This window comes from Macrosteles quadrilineatus, unplaced genomic scaffold (genome assembly GCF_028750875.1).
Source record: "Macrosteles quadrilineatus isolate MER2022 unplaced genomic scaffold, UCM_ALF_1.0 Scaffold_105__1_contigs__length_354404, whole genome shotgun sequence".
NCBI classification, from domain to species: Eukaryota; Metazoa; Arthropoda; class Insecta; order Hemiptera; family Cicadellidae; genus Macrosteles; species Macrosteles quadrilineatus.
In genome coordinates, this window is record NW_026542698.1 from 103,128 (window position 1) to 119,856 (window position 16,729).

Here is a 16,729-nt window from a genome sequence, read left to right on the forward strand (position 1 = left end):
GCTTATTAAAAACATTCAGAAGCTGTTCTATCTGTTAGAAACAAAAACAGAACTTCAACTTCATTCCCGGTAGGGAAAACAGGCGCACCTGTGATTAACCAAAAATAAACGAGGAAATTTACTATAAACTGTATTGTTTGATCTAATGGTTTTCATCTTATCACTCGCTCATTTTTCCTCATGCAAAAGTGCATCACAATCTGTGCAAAAGTGCTATTATCTGTCTATTTAATTGAATTCGACGAGAATATTGTCTTCTTTTTTACACATAAGTTTCTATAAAACGTTTTTCTCTTAAATTTATTATTGGTTCCTGTATTAAATTTATTAATATTGCCTAACTAAGTAGGTTAACAAAAAACCTCTCCTTAACAGATTTGTTAAATTTTCATTTCCTTGAGTATACATTTGGACCTTGGGCTTCTTGCTAGCTTACTAATGGCTGTCCTTGAGTAGTCAGTTGGACAAGGATTTGTCTACTCAATAAATTATGTGACGAAAACGATAAACACAATCACCCTGGGGAGGGAAAGTTGGGCAATGGACAAAAATAGAGAAGCCCGTGTCTACGTCCCGAAATGACCGAATGAACTTTCAGTCGCCGAATAAACCCAAAAGGGGTCATCGAACCACGATGTTTCAGATATAGATACATAAGCGAGTCAAAAGGCCATTTACTGGGTTTATCTTTATATTTTCAACAAAAATGTGAAAAATACAAACACTTTTCCAGGGAAAGATAAGATGCGACTACCAAATAGAGATGCGTCAGAATGCTTACGTTAACATTAAAGTAAACGTGTAAAATTAGTTAAATACAAAGCTCTACGGTTTCCGAAACTTATAAACAAAATTTTAGTTGGTTTTGTGTAAAATAAAAGTACGATTCGATGGAACGCGTCTAGCAAATAGAGAAAAGATATGAAACCAAAACGTGATTAAACATTACGAGAAAAAGTCTGGATATTTTTGTACACGGCACCGCATATGATATCAGATGAGAAAATATATCTAGAGATGATCTAAGAGACATTATTATCATACCTGTCATACTAATCTTCATCTCGGTACAGTTGAGTTGGCACTCTATAACTTTGCCGTCGTCAATCGCTAACATAACACCTCCCCTCCACACTCACACACATACACAATTACACATACACTTACACGCTTACATACATGCATCGCGGATGTATTTCTTTTATAAAGGCAAGGTGCATTCGCAGATTCAAAAGGCACATTTATAATATTATAAGTCTTTTATAAATGGTCAAATAAATGTCCAGAAAGTGAATGCAATATGACATAATGGATCAGGGAATATTGTTATCATTTAACTAATTCGCTTAACATTTCTTTTACGAATGAGATCTGCTAAAAAAGTTACATCTTCAATTTTTCAAACAATAATTTTTACTATTGTAGTGTAGGTACCTTCGTTTTTATGGTTGAGTCAAAATTTATTATAATTGTAATTTTACATTTTTAAATACTTTTAAAGTTCTGCGCACAACATTTCTTAATAGTAACGCTCGTCTAACCTATTAGAGGGAAGAGTAAATATTTGATCGAAGAAGCGGTTAAAACCAAACATCATAGTGGCACGTCCAATAACACGTTTTTTTATGGCTTTTGCAGTTAGAGCATGACACATTTAAAATAACATGTAATCTATGGATTTGCGTTACATTACTTACAATGTGTGTACAGCTCACCCTCTAATATAAAAGGTTTTTGGGACATTGATAGGTGAACAACTATCATCGCGTCGCAGAGCAAGGGACATCGTTAATGGTATTTTAATTACCGTTATGAGGAAAACTAGTACTTTTCCCGCGCTTTAGCAACAGGTTATGAATTAATTTTGTTATGCCTAATAGTTTTACAAAATATCCCTTTGATTTCTGGCAATCACTTGTTCAACTGCTGAAGAAAACGGAAATTAAAATACAAAATTAAATATTAAAATTGCAGATTGTTTACAGTTTGGAAATTACAATGAAATATACTGCAATCAATAAAAATGTTCAGTACTTATAACCAGACCTACCTTTTCTCCTTAAAATGCTTAGTTTTTCAAAATTTTAATATTAATTAATTACCAGATGTTTTATTGTTGATAATGTTTATATTTAATTCTACATATTTATTTAATTGAATGGATTTCTTCTTTTTTCAATCCATTATTTCTGTTGTTATTACCCATAAAATACAGTACACTCCACTTAAATATGCATCTGATTAACACAAATATTTTTTGGTCCTTCGAGCCATTTTCTAAATTCTTTGATATTTTAAACCTTCCAACCTATGTCTAAGATGAAAGAATCTCAGATTGCTCAAGAGATAATTGTTTTAGAGTTTTATAGGGACACTCTTGTTAAGATCAGTGTTAATTTACATAATGATCTAACACACTTTAACAATTTCAAAGCACGCTTCGATAAACTCGAGCCTACAAAATGGTTGTCATAAACCTAATGTGATATCTTTGAAACCCCAGAAGCAGAACCCCCAGATATTTTAAGTTTAAGAATACGACAGAAGACTTTTCAATTTCATAAATAATAATATCAAAAGGTTTCAGTGGTATCTGATGTACGGGTTGGATATAAATAAAATACATACGGACCCACAGACATAAATAAATTTGGTTATAAATACATAGACATATAAGTAATTTAGTTTACCAGCGATATTCCAAGAAATGTAATCATTATCATGATGCCGTTGATTTCAAAGAAAAAAAAAAGATAATAAGTAAATAATAATGAAGGTACGCGACGAGAATTTATTAAGTATAAGTAATTGAAAACTTCTCCCTCATGTAGCGTATATTATGAATGTCTCGGGTGTTGTATACAGAAATAGACAATGCTGGATTCTGATGGTGGCTAAACGGTGGTAGGTTAGTTGCGCAGATAATTGCAATGACCCTAGGGCCATTGCCATAAATGGGGAGGTTAGTTCAGCATTTTAAGCTGGCGGGCCCTTTAATTAGGTAGGTTAGTTGCGCATTCATATTGACAAAGGTGGGTTACACTCCATTATACAAGCGTAATTAGCCTCACTTAAAATCGGCGTAGAATGAATATAGAACATAATGAAGTTGAGTATCCAAAGATTGAATACTCTTGTATCCGATAAATAATTCGGAATAGTAATGATACATACTCTACTCACCTTGTTTCATAAATGTTAACAAAATTGGCCTTAGTAATAATACTGATTTAACCTTTTATTATTAATAATACTGCACAGGTACACACTAGGATTAGTTGTGACAATAGTTATGTAAAAAATACACGAACAAGCGGAATACCACGCGATCTAGATGCTTGAATTCTCCAAAGGGCGTAAGTGATTGCAACCGCATACCATCCGCGCGTACTACAAATACTCTCTCCCAGTTTTCCATAGTTTAAGGAATTCTTAGAAATGTTATACCGCATTGTTTACCCCTAATTTGTAAACCATGTTTACGTGGTAACCAGCCGGTGCGGAGTGTGGAACGCTCTTAAAAGAGTTTTATATAATATAAATTATCCTGGTTGAAACAATAATCAGTTTCTGTGGTAACAACTGTTAAATTCCCTCCGGAATACACATTTTAAGTCTAAAAATCTAAACGCAAAGAGCAATTTAACATACACATGTTTCAATAGATTTCTACTTGTAGATTTTATTTAACAAACAAACTGCGTCGGTAGGTGATTTGTCGATGCAAAATATAGTACAATTGGAAGTCGTGTCTAACGAGAGAACAATAATTTATATATAGAAAATAAATAAATAGTAGTATCAAATAGTTGTATAGCGTACATACGGGTTAATATACACATCGGGTGTGGGCCAGCAGCCTAGTATAAATTTAAATTCAAACACAAGGTGAACTATGCGCTAATTACGCATTTTGATAGGGCTCAAAACTTGTTCACAAGGCAAAAAGAATAATCCACTACCATTACTTTACTTTTCATAGATTATATTGCTTAAGACAGTCAATAGGTGTTAAAACACAACTAATATTTAAACCGGTATAAAGAAGGTTTTCCTACAGTTACCTAACAATGTGCATGTTCTCTCACTGATTTGAGAAAGCAAAGTGGCCAATTCGCTCATCAGTGAGACAATGTTAACATTGTCTCACTCCAGATTTGCAACGTGAAGGCACGAAATAGTGTGCGCGTAAGGCCCCGTTTATGCACCAAGTGCGGTAGCGGTAGCGACAGCGGGAGCGATTTCTAACACCATTAAGTTAAATGGGGCTGTTTATGCACCAAGAGCGATAGCGATAGCGGTGACCTCCCGCTGCGATTTCTAATTCGCCCGCTGTGTAGTTAGGGATCGCAGCGGTTGCTTGGGCTGAAGCCAGGGTTGCCAACTTGACCCACGCGCACGTGCACTAAGGACAAATAGTTGTGTTAATTATTTGGCAGGGTTTGAGTTGGCAAGACTGTGTCGCCCTTCCATTCTCCTTTAACCAACCGCTACCGCTATCGCTCTTCGTGCATAAACAGACTCATTTACAGCGGGAGCGGGCCCGCTATCGCACCGCTCCCGCACTTGGTGCATAAACGGGGCCTAACATGCAGGCAACGTCGTATGCGCGCGAAATACGTTGGCAGCACTGGCTGTAAATCAGCTGGTCAGCTGTTGTACTGTTGTATTCGTCACTTCACATTAAATGTTATATTAAAAGTTCACTTCTGTGTAAAAATAGGTTATGTTTCTTCACCAATTTATTTGTTTTATGGTAACTGTAGGAAAAATATAATGTGCAACTCGAGTTCAAAGTACAATTGCCTCACTCGAGAAACCATTCCTCACTCGCCTACGGCTCGTGAGTAAGGATATCTCTCGAGTGAGTCAATTGCTCACTTTTCTCACTAGTTGCACAAATAACTATTGTCAGCATCATTGGGTCGTTGAAAGCAAACTCTAGAATTAAATAAAATGCTAGGGGGCCCTTGCCTCACTCCGCTAGATCATAAGCTTTAACACGACACCTCAATCGTAAAAATCGTTTAAGTTGTACAACTAGAAACGGGATGTAACAGAGAAAACACTAATTGTATTACGTATATGATAGATGGATGTTAAAACAACTACAATACCTAAAATATTAAATCATCAATACTGCAGGCTAATGCTTGCTGATGCTAAACATATCAACGAATTGTACGACAAAAGTCCTGCCCAAAGCTGCTCAACTGTAGAAAATATTCCCTGTAAAAAGCTATCAATCAACTTTAAAGCGAAGAGCCCTCTAAACTGATGTGAACCTCAATGTATTTAGCAGTGTAGTACCTTTATAGTCAATTGTAGTAACATCAACCAGTAAATAAATCAAAATCGCCATTCCACGAGTTGTTGATGAAAATGACAGTTGTCAGCTGATTATATTTATCACAGTCGAGTAGTAGCACTGCTTGTGCTATGACGTGAGATCGACCCTTATCATCTCAGGGTGATAAGCGCTATCTTGTCTCGCACACATCTCGCGTTTTCCTTATTGCTGCGATAACATACTGAACACATTCAAACAATACACATACGATGCAAATAAAAAAAAACATGGTAATTTTTACAGCATTTTCCTCGTGATTATTAGGTGAAGCTAGACAGCATGGCTTTTGAGGAAAACTGTTAACACTAGTTGTGACTTTTGTTTTCCTGTTGGATAATTGGCTAGAAGCTTCACACACAGATAACCTTCACGATTAGGTTTAGGCTGTATTATCTTTACAATGAAGGCGGTTAAGTTAACCTGTTTGAATTAGCAACCTTGAGAAATTATGAGCTAATTACTACATAATCGCCGAAGGAAACACAATAGAATTAGCATCAATAATATAGATTCTTAGGTAATTGCAATTTGAAACCCCTCTTTCACATGACAATGCAATTAATATATTGAAGTAATATTCGTAGAAAGTCTGAGTGTAAAACTGTGACTGATAATTTACTGTTGAATTTGTCAACATACGATTGGCATTTGTATCTGTCGCTACAGTCCACTGCAAATGGAAGATTAAATTATTTTAAAGCAAAAACTATTTTACAGAACTCACTTGTAAACATTTTTAAATTGCTCTGTAACGGCCGGATTTGAAAAGCTTTACGAACTAATCGGGTAAATTAATAATCAAAACCTCATTAGTTCCCAACATAAACAAACTTACACAACCAATATGAATATTGCCATGAAAATAAACAACATAAAAAGTCAACTTAGGATGATTCCTACACAATTCTTTAAATTCCAATAGCACTGAAAAAGAATTTCAAGTGCGCATTGCAAAACTACTGTAGAAAAAAAATTCAATTTGTGAATTGAATTGAAAGATGTTAGGTATACATAATGTAACAGGAGAAACAAAGCCACTTGACAAATGAATTTAGAGTGAGGCCACTACAACGATATAAACAACTCAGTTGGGCGACTCAAGAAACTAATATTTTTATATCGAAATGAAAAAAAAACCATATTGAATTGAAAAAACAATTCATAACAGGTAAAACAAGAACCTTGTAAAACATTAAATTAAGACTAAATATTTAACTAAATTATTCATTATAAATCGAGACCACATATAACATAGAGACAAAATTTTATTTTCCAATACTGTATAACACAAGCCGTGGATTTTTATATTTGGTTTTTATTTCACGAAATTTTTATTGTGATATTTATCCTTCGAATATTAAAAAAGCTGCATGTTCTACCGTAGACGAATCTTTTACTGCAATCTTATCATCAATGTACTTTGAACTAAAAATTTAGCCTGACACCTCATACAAGAAAGGTATTTCAATATTTCCAAATGTGTATTTCCCATTCTCATTAAAAACCTATGTAGATTAGCTTTGTGACTGTTCATTCGTTAATAGATCTTTTAAATAGTCCCTTTATTCTTACACCCCCGAACGGCGTACACTGCAAACACTTTAATAACTCACAGTCTATTTAACTTTCTACTTAAATACAAACTAGACCAGTAAACTTTCAGAGATTGGCAAAACACTTTCGATCAAATAAAAATCCCAATTATGCAAGATCCTAGCGATAAGCAAACAAGTCTTAATCACAGATTTCATACTGTGAATGCACTCTTTGACTATTAGATACACTACATACAATTTCTTAGCTAGCTTACCCAATGCTTCTAAAAGCATCTAAACACGATAAACTCAATAGTGTAAAATGTTACCACACATATTATAGTCAGTAAAACTGCCATGTCATGTCTGTTAACTCAAGGATAATCATAAATGGGAGTTACACAAGCCTTTACACTCGTTATTCCAGTCCAAGATTGTATCAACCTCTCAATACCAAGTAGAATATCTTAAGTGGAACTAGTGACAGCTAACAGCTGATGCATAACTGTCACAACAATTACGAGTGTGGAAGCAATCACAGATGCAATGTATGAAGAAAGAGGCACAATACACTTCTTTGTCTAAAATCTGTGTTTTAAAACGTGAAGGCCATCTTAAGAGGGTGGTAGAAACACCCCCCTCCTCTTGTAGTTGTGGGTGGTTACCACGTAAACGTGTTTCTACAAAAAATAGCTTCGTGGCATTATTAAAAAGTGTTTATCGAGTTTAAATAAACTGTAAATTATTCACAAAGATCCAAACTATGCCCTGGATAAACTAAAATTCTGTAATTGTGTCTTTAATTATTTACAAAATCATGTTGAAAATCCGTCAATTAACATTAATTTATCCCATCCATTGCAAGCTCTGCTATGATAAGAGTACAAAAAGCAAACAATCATTGGAAACAAATTAGTTTTAGAGTGTTGAGAGCGTGTACCGTAGAGGCATGTTTAGAAACATTAGCATGCTTTGCTGCCATCTTGAATTGACCAGGGAGAACTCTCTTAAGATAATAGTGAAACTCTTGAAGATTACAAACAAACTATGTTTACTGGTTTAACAGCCAACCACAAAACATTATGATACCAAATTATGCTTTCCACTGCTATTTGATGCGATTAGTGCTGCCAGTGGTAATGTATAGTTTAGGTTATAATTTTTTTTTAACCTTGTATATTTTTCTACTTTCAGATTTCATGTTTCCAAACACTAAGTATTATTTTACTGTTTGTTCTCTCTTTTAGCGAATTTCCCATAAAGGGAATAAGCTATTTTACATTATAATTAGTTGAAGATTGAAACGCTTATGTCTTTGAACAATATACCAATTAATCTTTTATACTAGTTTAATGTTTTGAACCACCTTGTGTCATTTGATGGTCCAGATTTTCCTGTTTTTATCATCCTCTATTTAACTGCCCAGGTTTTAAATTTTCGAATTACCCTATATCAGTTGAATTATAGATTTTCATGTTTATACACATTCTATTTTCACCATCGTCTGGATGTTTAACACCATACTGAAACATTTGATATTTATTATATAAATTTTTCCCGACTCTACATATTTATTTTTCGAATATTGATGTTAAAAACCCTTGTTTGATCGTACAAATGTTAATGTGTTTAAAACCTATCTAGATGAACCAGTTTTTCATGTGCACAACCCTCATATTTGATAGTTTAACTACTCATGTCCCTCAAGACCCCAGATACTTGATGGTCCAGTTTTTAATATGCTCAACCCCCATATTTGATAGTTTGACTTCTCATGTCCCCCAAGACCCCAGATAAGTACTTGGTGGACCAGTTCATATGCTCAACCCCCATGATGGCTTAGCTACTCGTGTCCCTAAATACTAGATAGCCAGATACTTGATGGTCCAGTTTTTCATATGCTCAGTCCCCATATTTGATGATTCAGCTACTCATGTCCCCCAAGACCTCAGATACTTGATGGCCTAGTTTTTCTTATGCTCAACCCCCATAATTTGATAGTTTGACCATAGATTAAGGGAGTAGACATATACTCTTTTAGTCTATACTCCTTTTATATATGGTTTCATGGCCAAAACAAGGGTGGGGCTGGTGCAACTTTGGTCTCAGGGCCCGGGCCCCTTGGAGGCCCTGGCCTAGTTATGTTTAATTTTTGTTTGTTTATTGAACAATATTTTAAAGCGAATCATAGATTTTTAATTTAAATAGCCTACATATATTTATTACAAAATCAAAGTGAAAAATAGAATTTAATTCTAGATTTTAGGTTTAGTTATGAATTGGCGAAACTCAACAGACGTTTTTGATGATTTTAGTGAAAAGAATGTTAAAAAAGCTATAATTATACATACCATAAACCATCCATACATCAATGTAATGTTTTTGTTATCTCTGGTAGTACCATGCAGGCTGCATTGACGAAGGTAAACATGTACAACCTAAGGTGGGATTAGGAAACATTTGTAGAAAACGCTAAAAATAACAAGACCAGCTTTTTAAAAAATATACAATATTTACAAGAAAGGATCATTATATCAAACTTTTATGTACATTGTGAGTATTTCCATTAGTTGCATAACCTTTGAGTTGACCCTTTTAAACTCATCGGAAATTATTACTGTTATTCGTTATTAAATAACTCCTGTAATACTTTACAACCGCTCGTTTTCGAGCAACGAGCAACATGAAACACGAGTCATCGATTTGATAGTCCCATTCCTTACTTACATTGAAAAAATGTGTAAGTGGTTGAAAAATGTTCATGTGCATACTACGCGAACATAGTGTAAGGGGGCCCGAGCTCGATTCTGGTTACAGGGCCCACAATCAAATGTGGGGGCCATGGAACTACATGTCCCATAGACCCCAGATACTAGATGCCCAGTTTTCAGCAGTATTGTGCAGAATGACATGGCGTTTCTCACGGATTCAGCCGATTAGACGGTTTGTGCCGTTTCAGTTTCACAAACAAAACAGCATGACTATGTGCGTGAACAACACGGTAACTCACGCAAACATCTGCGGGGCATCTCCTGCGGCGGCGACCTGACCTCCTAACGTCTAACTTCCGTCATTTGGGACTCTGTATACTACGAACGGAAAATGATTAAGCTGTTATGTTGCCAGAGTCATAATCACCGCAATCTCAGTGTTAAGTACAGTTTTAGATTATTTTCTGTCACAGCTAATTTGTTTCAAAACAGGTTTGGTTGGTCGTAAGTTAACCCCTAAAAATTAATACTCGATTCGAAATTTAATCTTAACATTTTTATATGGTTTTACTGTAATAAGTAACTTTGTCACATAAGTTTGTATACTCTCATAGACGTGACATAAATTTGAAATTGGACTAAATTGAAGCACCCATGGCTAAACACAGGATTTTCTGTAAAAAGTGGCATTTTACAGTTCAACCCCCTGATCTAAGCTCCTCCATATATGATTCTTGTATATATGAGTATAATGAGAATAAAAATGAATTTATATACTTCACTAATTGGCTGAACAACCTTTCCATGTGAAACATACTTAACTTTTATGTAGTTTGAGGTGAATTAAGATCAACCCTCAGAAATGATGTTAAAAGAGAAAAATTGTGATTTCAAAAAAACCTTTCCCCCCAAAAAAAATTCACCCTCTATGTTGTTCCTACGGAAAATACCCATGTGGTTTACTCTGCTCTTTGCCAGCCTGCAGTTGTCTGTCAAATTAGCTCAAAAGAAACTATATGATTTGAACACCCTACCCCCGCAAAAAACAATCAAAATTCCCCCCTATATTGTCATTTTTGAAATTACACGTGTGATTTGCTGATCCTTTTGTCAGCCTGTCATGTGCCTTCTTGAGCCTGCAGATGTCTGCCACGTTAGCTCAAACGAGAAACTTTTCTAACAGCAATGGAGGAACCAAGGTTTACCCTTCAAATACTCCCGTTACCTAAACCTACCGTGGAGGGGAGTAGGCGGGATCTAGATTTTAGTATTTTATTTCGTAATTGCCTGTCTACCTTGGGCCAATCTGAAAGCTGGTTGGTCCTGAATTGACATTATTGGAGAGTGCGGAATGAATTATAGCGCCATCTCAATTGACCGACAGATTTGGCTTTTCCAAATCAGACTTTGACGGGTGATAACTGGGACCTTTCACCCTGATAACATTGGTTTTATCCATCTAGTTACTAACAAGTCCTACATTTTTATTTAGATAATACATTCACTGATTCAATATTTGGTTAGTGTGGATCCGCGTACTGCTTTTGACAATTTGCGACTGTCTTTTGTACAATTCATGCAACGACATTGGTACTCAACGATTTTAGTGGGCTCAAAAAAAACGAAATTTTGATTGTAGATACGAATGTTTCTATAACCATACGAAATCAGAAATTTGTATTGTAGAAAACATTACATAAATGTATAGGCCATCTTCAGGTACAATCAATTACAAAGCAAACATAAAGTGCTTGTCTAAAAGCATTATCACAAAATAGCAGCCTTTCTCTTAATTTAAATAGTCTTTATGGCAATAAAAGTTACATTAAATCACAGACTAGCTTGATTGAAATATGTAAACAAATGTCAACAATGCATAAAATGAGTGTTTTAAACATTAAAGTCTACAATAAGATAAACATCATTACTGTAACTTGCGTTGTCAAGTTACAACCACTTCAGTGAAATAAGTAACTAACAATTCACCGTTTGATTCACCATAGTTTCAAATCTGTTATCTTAAGAATTGTAGAATGGAAACCAATAGTATTTTGAAGAGCGTTTTCATAGCATCCATTAAAAAATGCATAAATAACTTTATGAGAAAGCAAACCGTCGTAGAGAGACTACGTCGTAACATTGTACCTAAGTGTAGTAGAGTTTTTCTATCCGTAGAACGTATTTTGGAGCTAAAACTGTTCTTCGACGAAAATAACAGTGTTTTCCTCAAGACTGCTTGTGCAGATGGTATAAATAAGCTCGTTAGCTGTAAATGTTATTTTCACTCGATACAACACAATCTACCTCCTACTCCTAGTAGAGGAACCACTAATGCCACTAATGATTGTTTGTAGGTTTAGAAAAAATAGGCCTACATAAATAAGAACTATATTGTCGAATTATTGTCAAGACTTAAAATCATGAATAGAGAGCTTAAAGAATACTTTAAACAAGTGTTGCAGGAGTCAAATGTAAATTTAGTCACCTAATTGGTCGATTTCCAATTACTCGATTGGAATATATGATAAGAAAGGTATAAATACGTCACATGATGTTTAGAAATGTTAGATCATTGTTCTAGTTGCACTTTCGAGTAGTTTTTCAGTTGAAAATCTTGGTTAGGTCAGAAGGAATGTTCAGTTTCTGTTGCAATGTAAAATCTATGTTTTAAATAAACCACGTAAAATTTAAGTATTAATTACTACTATCGTGTGAACACAGTTGTTAAATTACGATTAGTCAAAAGCAAGTTTTCATGACGTTTCGAGATCTCGAATCTGATCCCAACTTCAGGTAAGTAAAGTACCAAAATACAACAAGGATAGTCTGCAAACGTGACTAGCTTGAGCTACCATCTTTGCAGACGGGTGTTGTTTTGTTTCAGGATTTTTTTTATGTTTTAGCCACAATTTTTATTATGAATAGAACAAGAAATTCCATTCTCATGTTAAGCTTGCGTTTAGTATTAAGATAAATACCCCCGCCGCAGCAAACCTACCGACTATAAGCGAATTTCCATTGGTCTAAATTAATTTTCAATTAAATCTATTGAAATAACATTAGGTTTCACGAATGCCTAGGTTTGCTGCCATAAGGATACTAATAAAGTGTGTTTGGTAAAACATTAATAGCGTAGTATAAAATACATAAATTTGCCAAGTTTGATCAAAATATATCCATCCTTCCACAAGCAAACTACAATATTTTGCAAAAGAATAGCATGGGAATTTTAATTTTACAATTTTTGATATTTCTACTTTATCAATAACCGTACAAAAACACTTTCTTTGGTATACTAAATTATTTGTTTTTAAGGCCTTAAAAAATATCTAGAGAGGAATTGGGTTGTGAGGGTCAAAAATGGGAAAACCCAATTTTTACCCCATAAAACCCCTCGTAAAACCCTGTTCCCATGGTTCGATCATGCTGGTTCGCGAACTCATTCAAGTTTATCCCGCCTTACACGTTTAAACCAAATTTCATCAAAATCGGACAGAAATTACTCAAGTTATCGCGTTCACGGGCACTCACACTCGCATATAGGTATATAAATTTGAACAAATGTTGTTTTTGGGCTCTGGGGACATAAAAATGAAAAAAGAAAATCGGTTTCGGACCACCTTTGGTAATAGCTATTCCCTATAGGGAAATTCGCTGAAACGAAGATAGTTTAATTTAGCGACTGATTGAGTGCGCTGATGCAAATTATATCTAACATTTAAACCAAAACCAAACGGAAAAACAAGTTATTGTGAACTACAGTATCTTTTAAACAATGATCCCAGTTACAAAATCCAAGCTGAGAGACATGCAATTTTGCTGTAGCATGTTCTGTGATTAGCTCATTAAACTTGGAGTTTTAAAATAAAAATTGGTAGCCTGTCACTGTTTTTATTATGATGCCTATTTCAGTATCCAAAGGTTAAATACTATAGGATGGTAGTTCTTTCTGTGGATTTTCATTTTGATTTTCTAGTTGTGCATACTAACCTTGTAATGTTTTTACTTCTTCACCTGAGCACAAATTCTAGATCACGAAAACATTTAACGTGGTGGAAAATGTTCGCGATATTCTCTTAAATGACATAAATTTATCATCACCAAAAATGAATCACAAACAAGGAACCATTGACAACTTATATACTTCAACTGACTACTTTACTCTTGGTACGCGTTTCTCGAGCCCTTGTGTTAGTAGAGAGTCAGGTTCTACCCCCGAGACAGGTCGTCGTCAATGTCGTTTAGAGAAAGCTCGCCACAAGAAGTTCTGCCATCAGGATCACGTAACGGTGAATGTAATTAGTGTTTTAGCGGTTGTACAGCTCCAAACTGGAGGTCGCGGTAAAAACGAGACCAATATGTAAAATAATATCTCGCAACTTATTAGGTAAAAATAATTAACAGTGAACTCTTAGCGTTAGAGATAAACCTGTAACTAGTGTGAGTAATAGAAAAAAAATTATAAAGATAAGAAATTAAATTGGAAATTTAAAACTAAAACAAAGTGCTTGTCTTAATCAATAATTTCTGTGGTTACACCGACCTGTTTGCCAAACCAAACTGAATGTACAACTTTCTGTAAACTGTACAATCTTTAACGCCACATAAATTAAAGTTTTAGTAGGTTTAAAATTAACAGATAAAATACAATTATAACAGAATACACTCTGTGATCGGCTTTATTTGAATAATAATAAACGGTATAAGCAATCTGACGCATACTTTTCCCATCAGATTGTCAACAGCTTTTACAGGAAAGCGAAGAGAGTAACTAGATATTTAGGTAAAATCACAAAAGTTCCATTAACTTTTCTACTGTAATTTTAACAGGAATTACAGGGGGGGGTTACACTATTTTGTTTAGAATTATAAGGACCATAACAGACGAATTTCAATCAGAATCGGTGTTTTTCTGACAAATCCATTTTTCTGTTTTTCATGGGTTTTATGGGGAAATAACATTAAGTTACAATAACTTTTGAATCGTAATGTTTACAGAAATGGAGGTCGCACTATGTTTTTAAGAATTATAAGGACCATCACATACTAATTTCAATCAAAACTGGAGTTTTTTTCGAAAATACGATTTTCTCTTATTTTATGGGGTTTTTTAAATGGGAAAATAACATAATTCAAGGGGCTACAACATACTAATTTTTTTATCAAAACTATTATCAAAATTTTTATGAATCCCACACAGACAGACACACACGGACAGACATAACTTCGAAAACCACTTTTTTGGGTCCAGGGGGACACAAAACACACATATCCACTCAAAACAAAAAACCCGAAAATTTTTACGAAAACAATACTGTCTCCATATACCATGGTATAGGGGGAGAAAGTAATAGCCAAAGCGGGTCCATACAGGTGGAATATCGGTTTTATTCGAATTTTAACGGTTAAACAACTTGTTTCAAATCTTTTTGAAGAAAACATAATTATGAATTATTTGATTTTGCTTTGGAAGTGCCGACCAACACTTAACAACATGTTGAAATTGAAGTTAGGACAGGTTAGGATAGTTATTTAACTTTCATTATTTAAAAAAAATTATTTCATATTCAAAGTACATAAAACAAACTTCTATCCTAGCCTGACCGACTTGTTGGGAACCATAATGATACCTAGTTGTATCGGCTTGTCCATAATAAGCGCTAACATTTTGTTTTGTGACAGCTCAGCTAATTCGTGGTTTAGAGAGACGAATTTTGTTTTGAATGGTTACTTAATAAAAAAGTTATGGTAATAATTCGAAATATTTTCTTAGTCTATTGAAATGTTTTGGAAATATATCTTTCCCTCTTCATCAGTGAAACACTAAACTGAACATATAAAACCATCCAAAAAATCCAAACCCACTCTTTATCTTAATTTTAAATAAAAATAAAAAGTAATCAAATTCTGAGTTTTCAATTTTGATAAGCTTGCACTAAGATTATCTAATAGTATTTTCAATGAGTCAGTAATAAAGTTTATCAAAATCATTAGGAAATATTATCATGTGTAATTCCCCTTAATAGCTGTAGCTATTCCAGCTTTTTATTTGTCATGGTTCATTGAGACATTTTTTATATTAATCTAGTCATAACTCGAGTCTAGAAAAAGTGTACCTGACAAAAAAGTAACGTATGTAAACTATTAAAACTGAATACGTTATAAGTGAATTTTCCATTTAGGGAATACGCTATTACCATAGGTCTCATGGTAAGACCTAGACCCGGGACCGATATATTTTCCGTTTTGATGTCTCCAGAGGCCATAAACACCATTAGTTCAAACTTAATTTTATTAGAACGATTTTGCGAACCATCAAAATCGTAAGTATGTATCGAAGTATGGTCGGACAGGGTTTTATGAAGTAAAAATTTGGGATTCTCTTTTTTGACCCACAAAACATAATATCTTGCAATCTCTTTATCAACTAATTTTTGTACAGCTTACAAAATCGAATAATTAAGTACATTGAAGAGTGTTTGTACCCCTAATGATTACGGAAAATTATAAAAAAACCATATATTTAAATGTCTATGTTATTTTATTTGAGAATAAATACATTTTTGTAGTTGCCTTGTTTAGAGATATATTTTGATCCAATTTGGCAAATTTATTTATCCAATACTAAGCTTTTACCATTTAAATAAAAACACACACTTTACTACCTTCCTTATCTACTCATAAGGTTTAAGCAGCAAACCTATCTGCTCATTAAATATAATGTTACAGTACATTAATATAAAAGATTGGCAATTTTAAGGGAATATTATAGTGAAAATTCAAACAGGAAAATCGGAATTTGCTTTGTCTGCAGGTTTACTGAGGCAGGGGTATTTTAAAATTATATGAAAAAGTCACAGCAGTTTTTTTAGAAGGTTACATGATTTTATTTCATGTAATAAAACTCTTAAGGCCTATAGTTCAATAGATTTAATTATATAATAGTCAATCAATTAATCAATTATTTAAGATGGGGACGCCACTATGTGCGTATTTTAACCATGATTTTAACCCAAATATGAGTGAAGGATGAGTGTAGAATGAGTGGCATGATCTTGTAGTCTTGTTGGTGACTAAGGCCGACATATTTTTGAGGTACATAAAATACCCCCACCACAACAAACCTACCGACT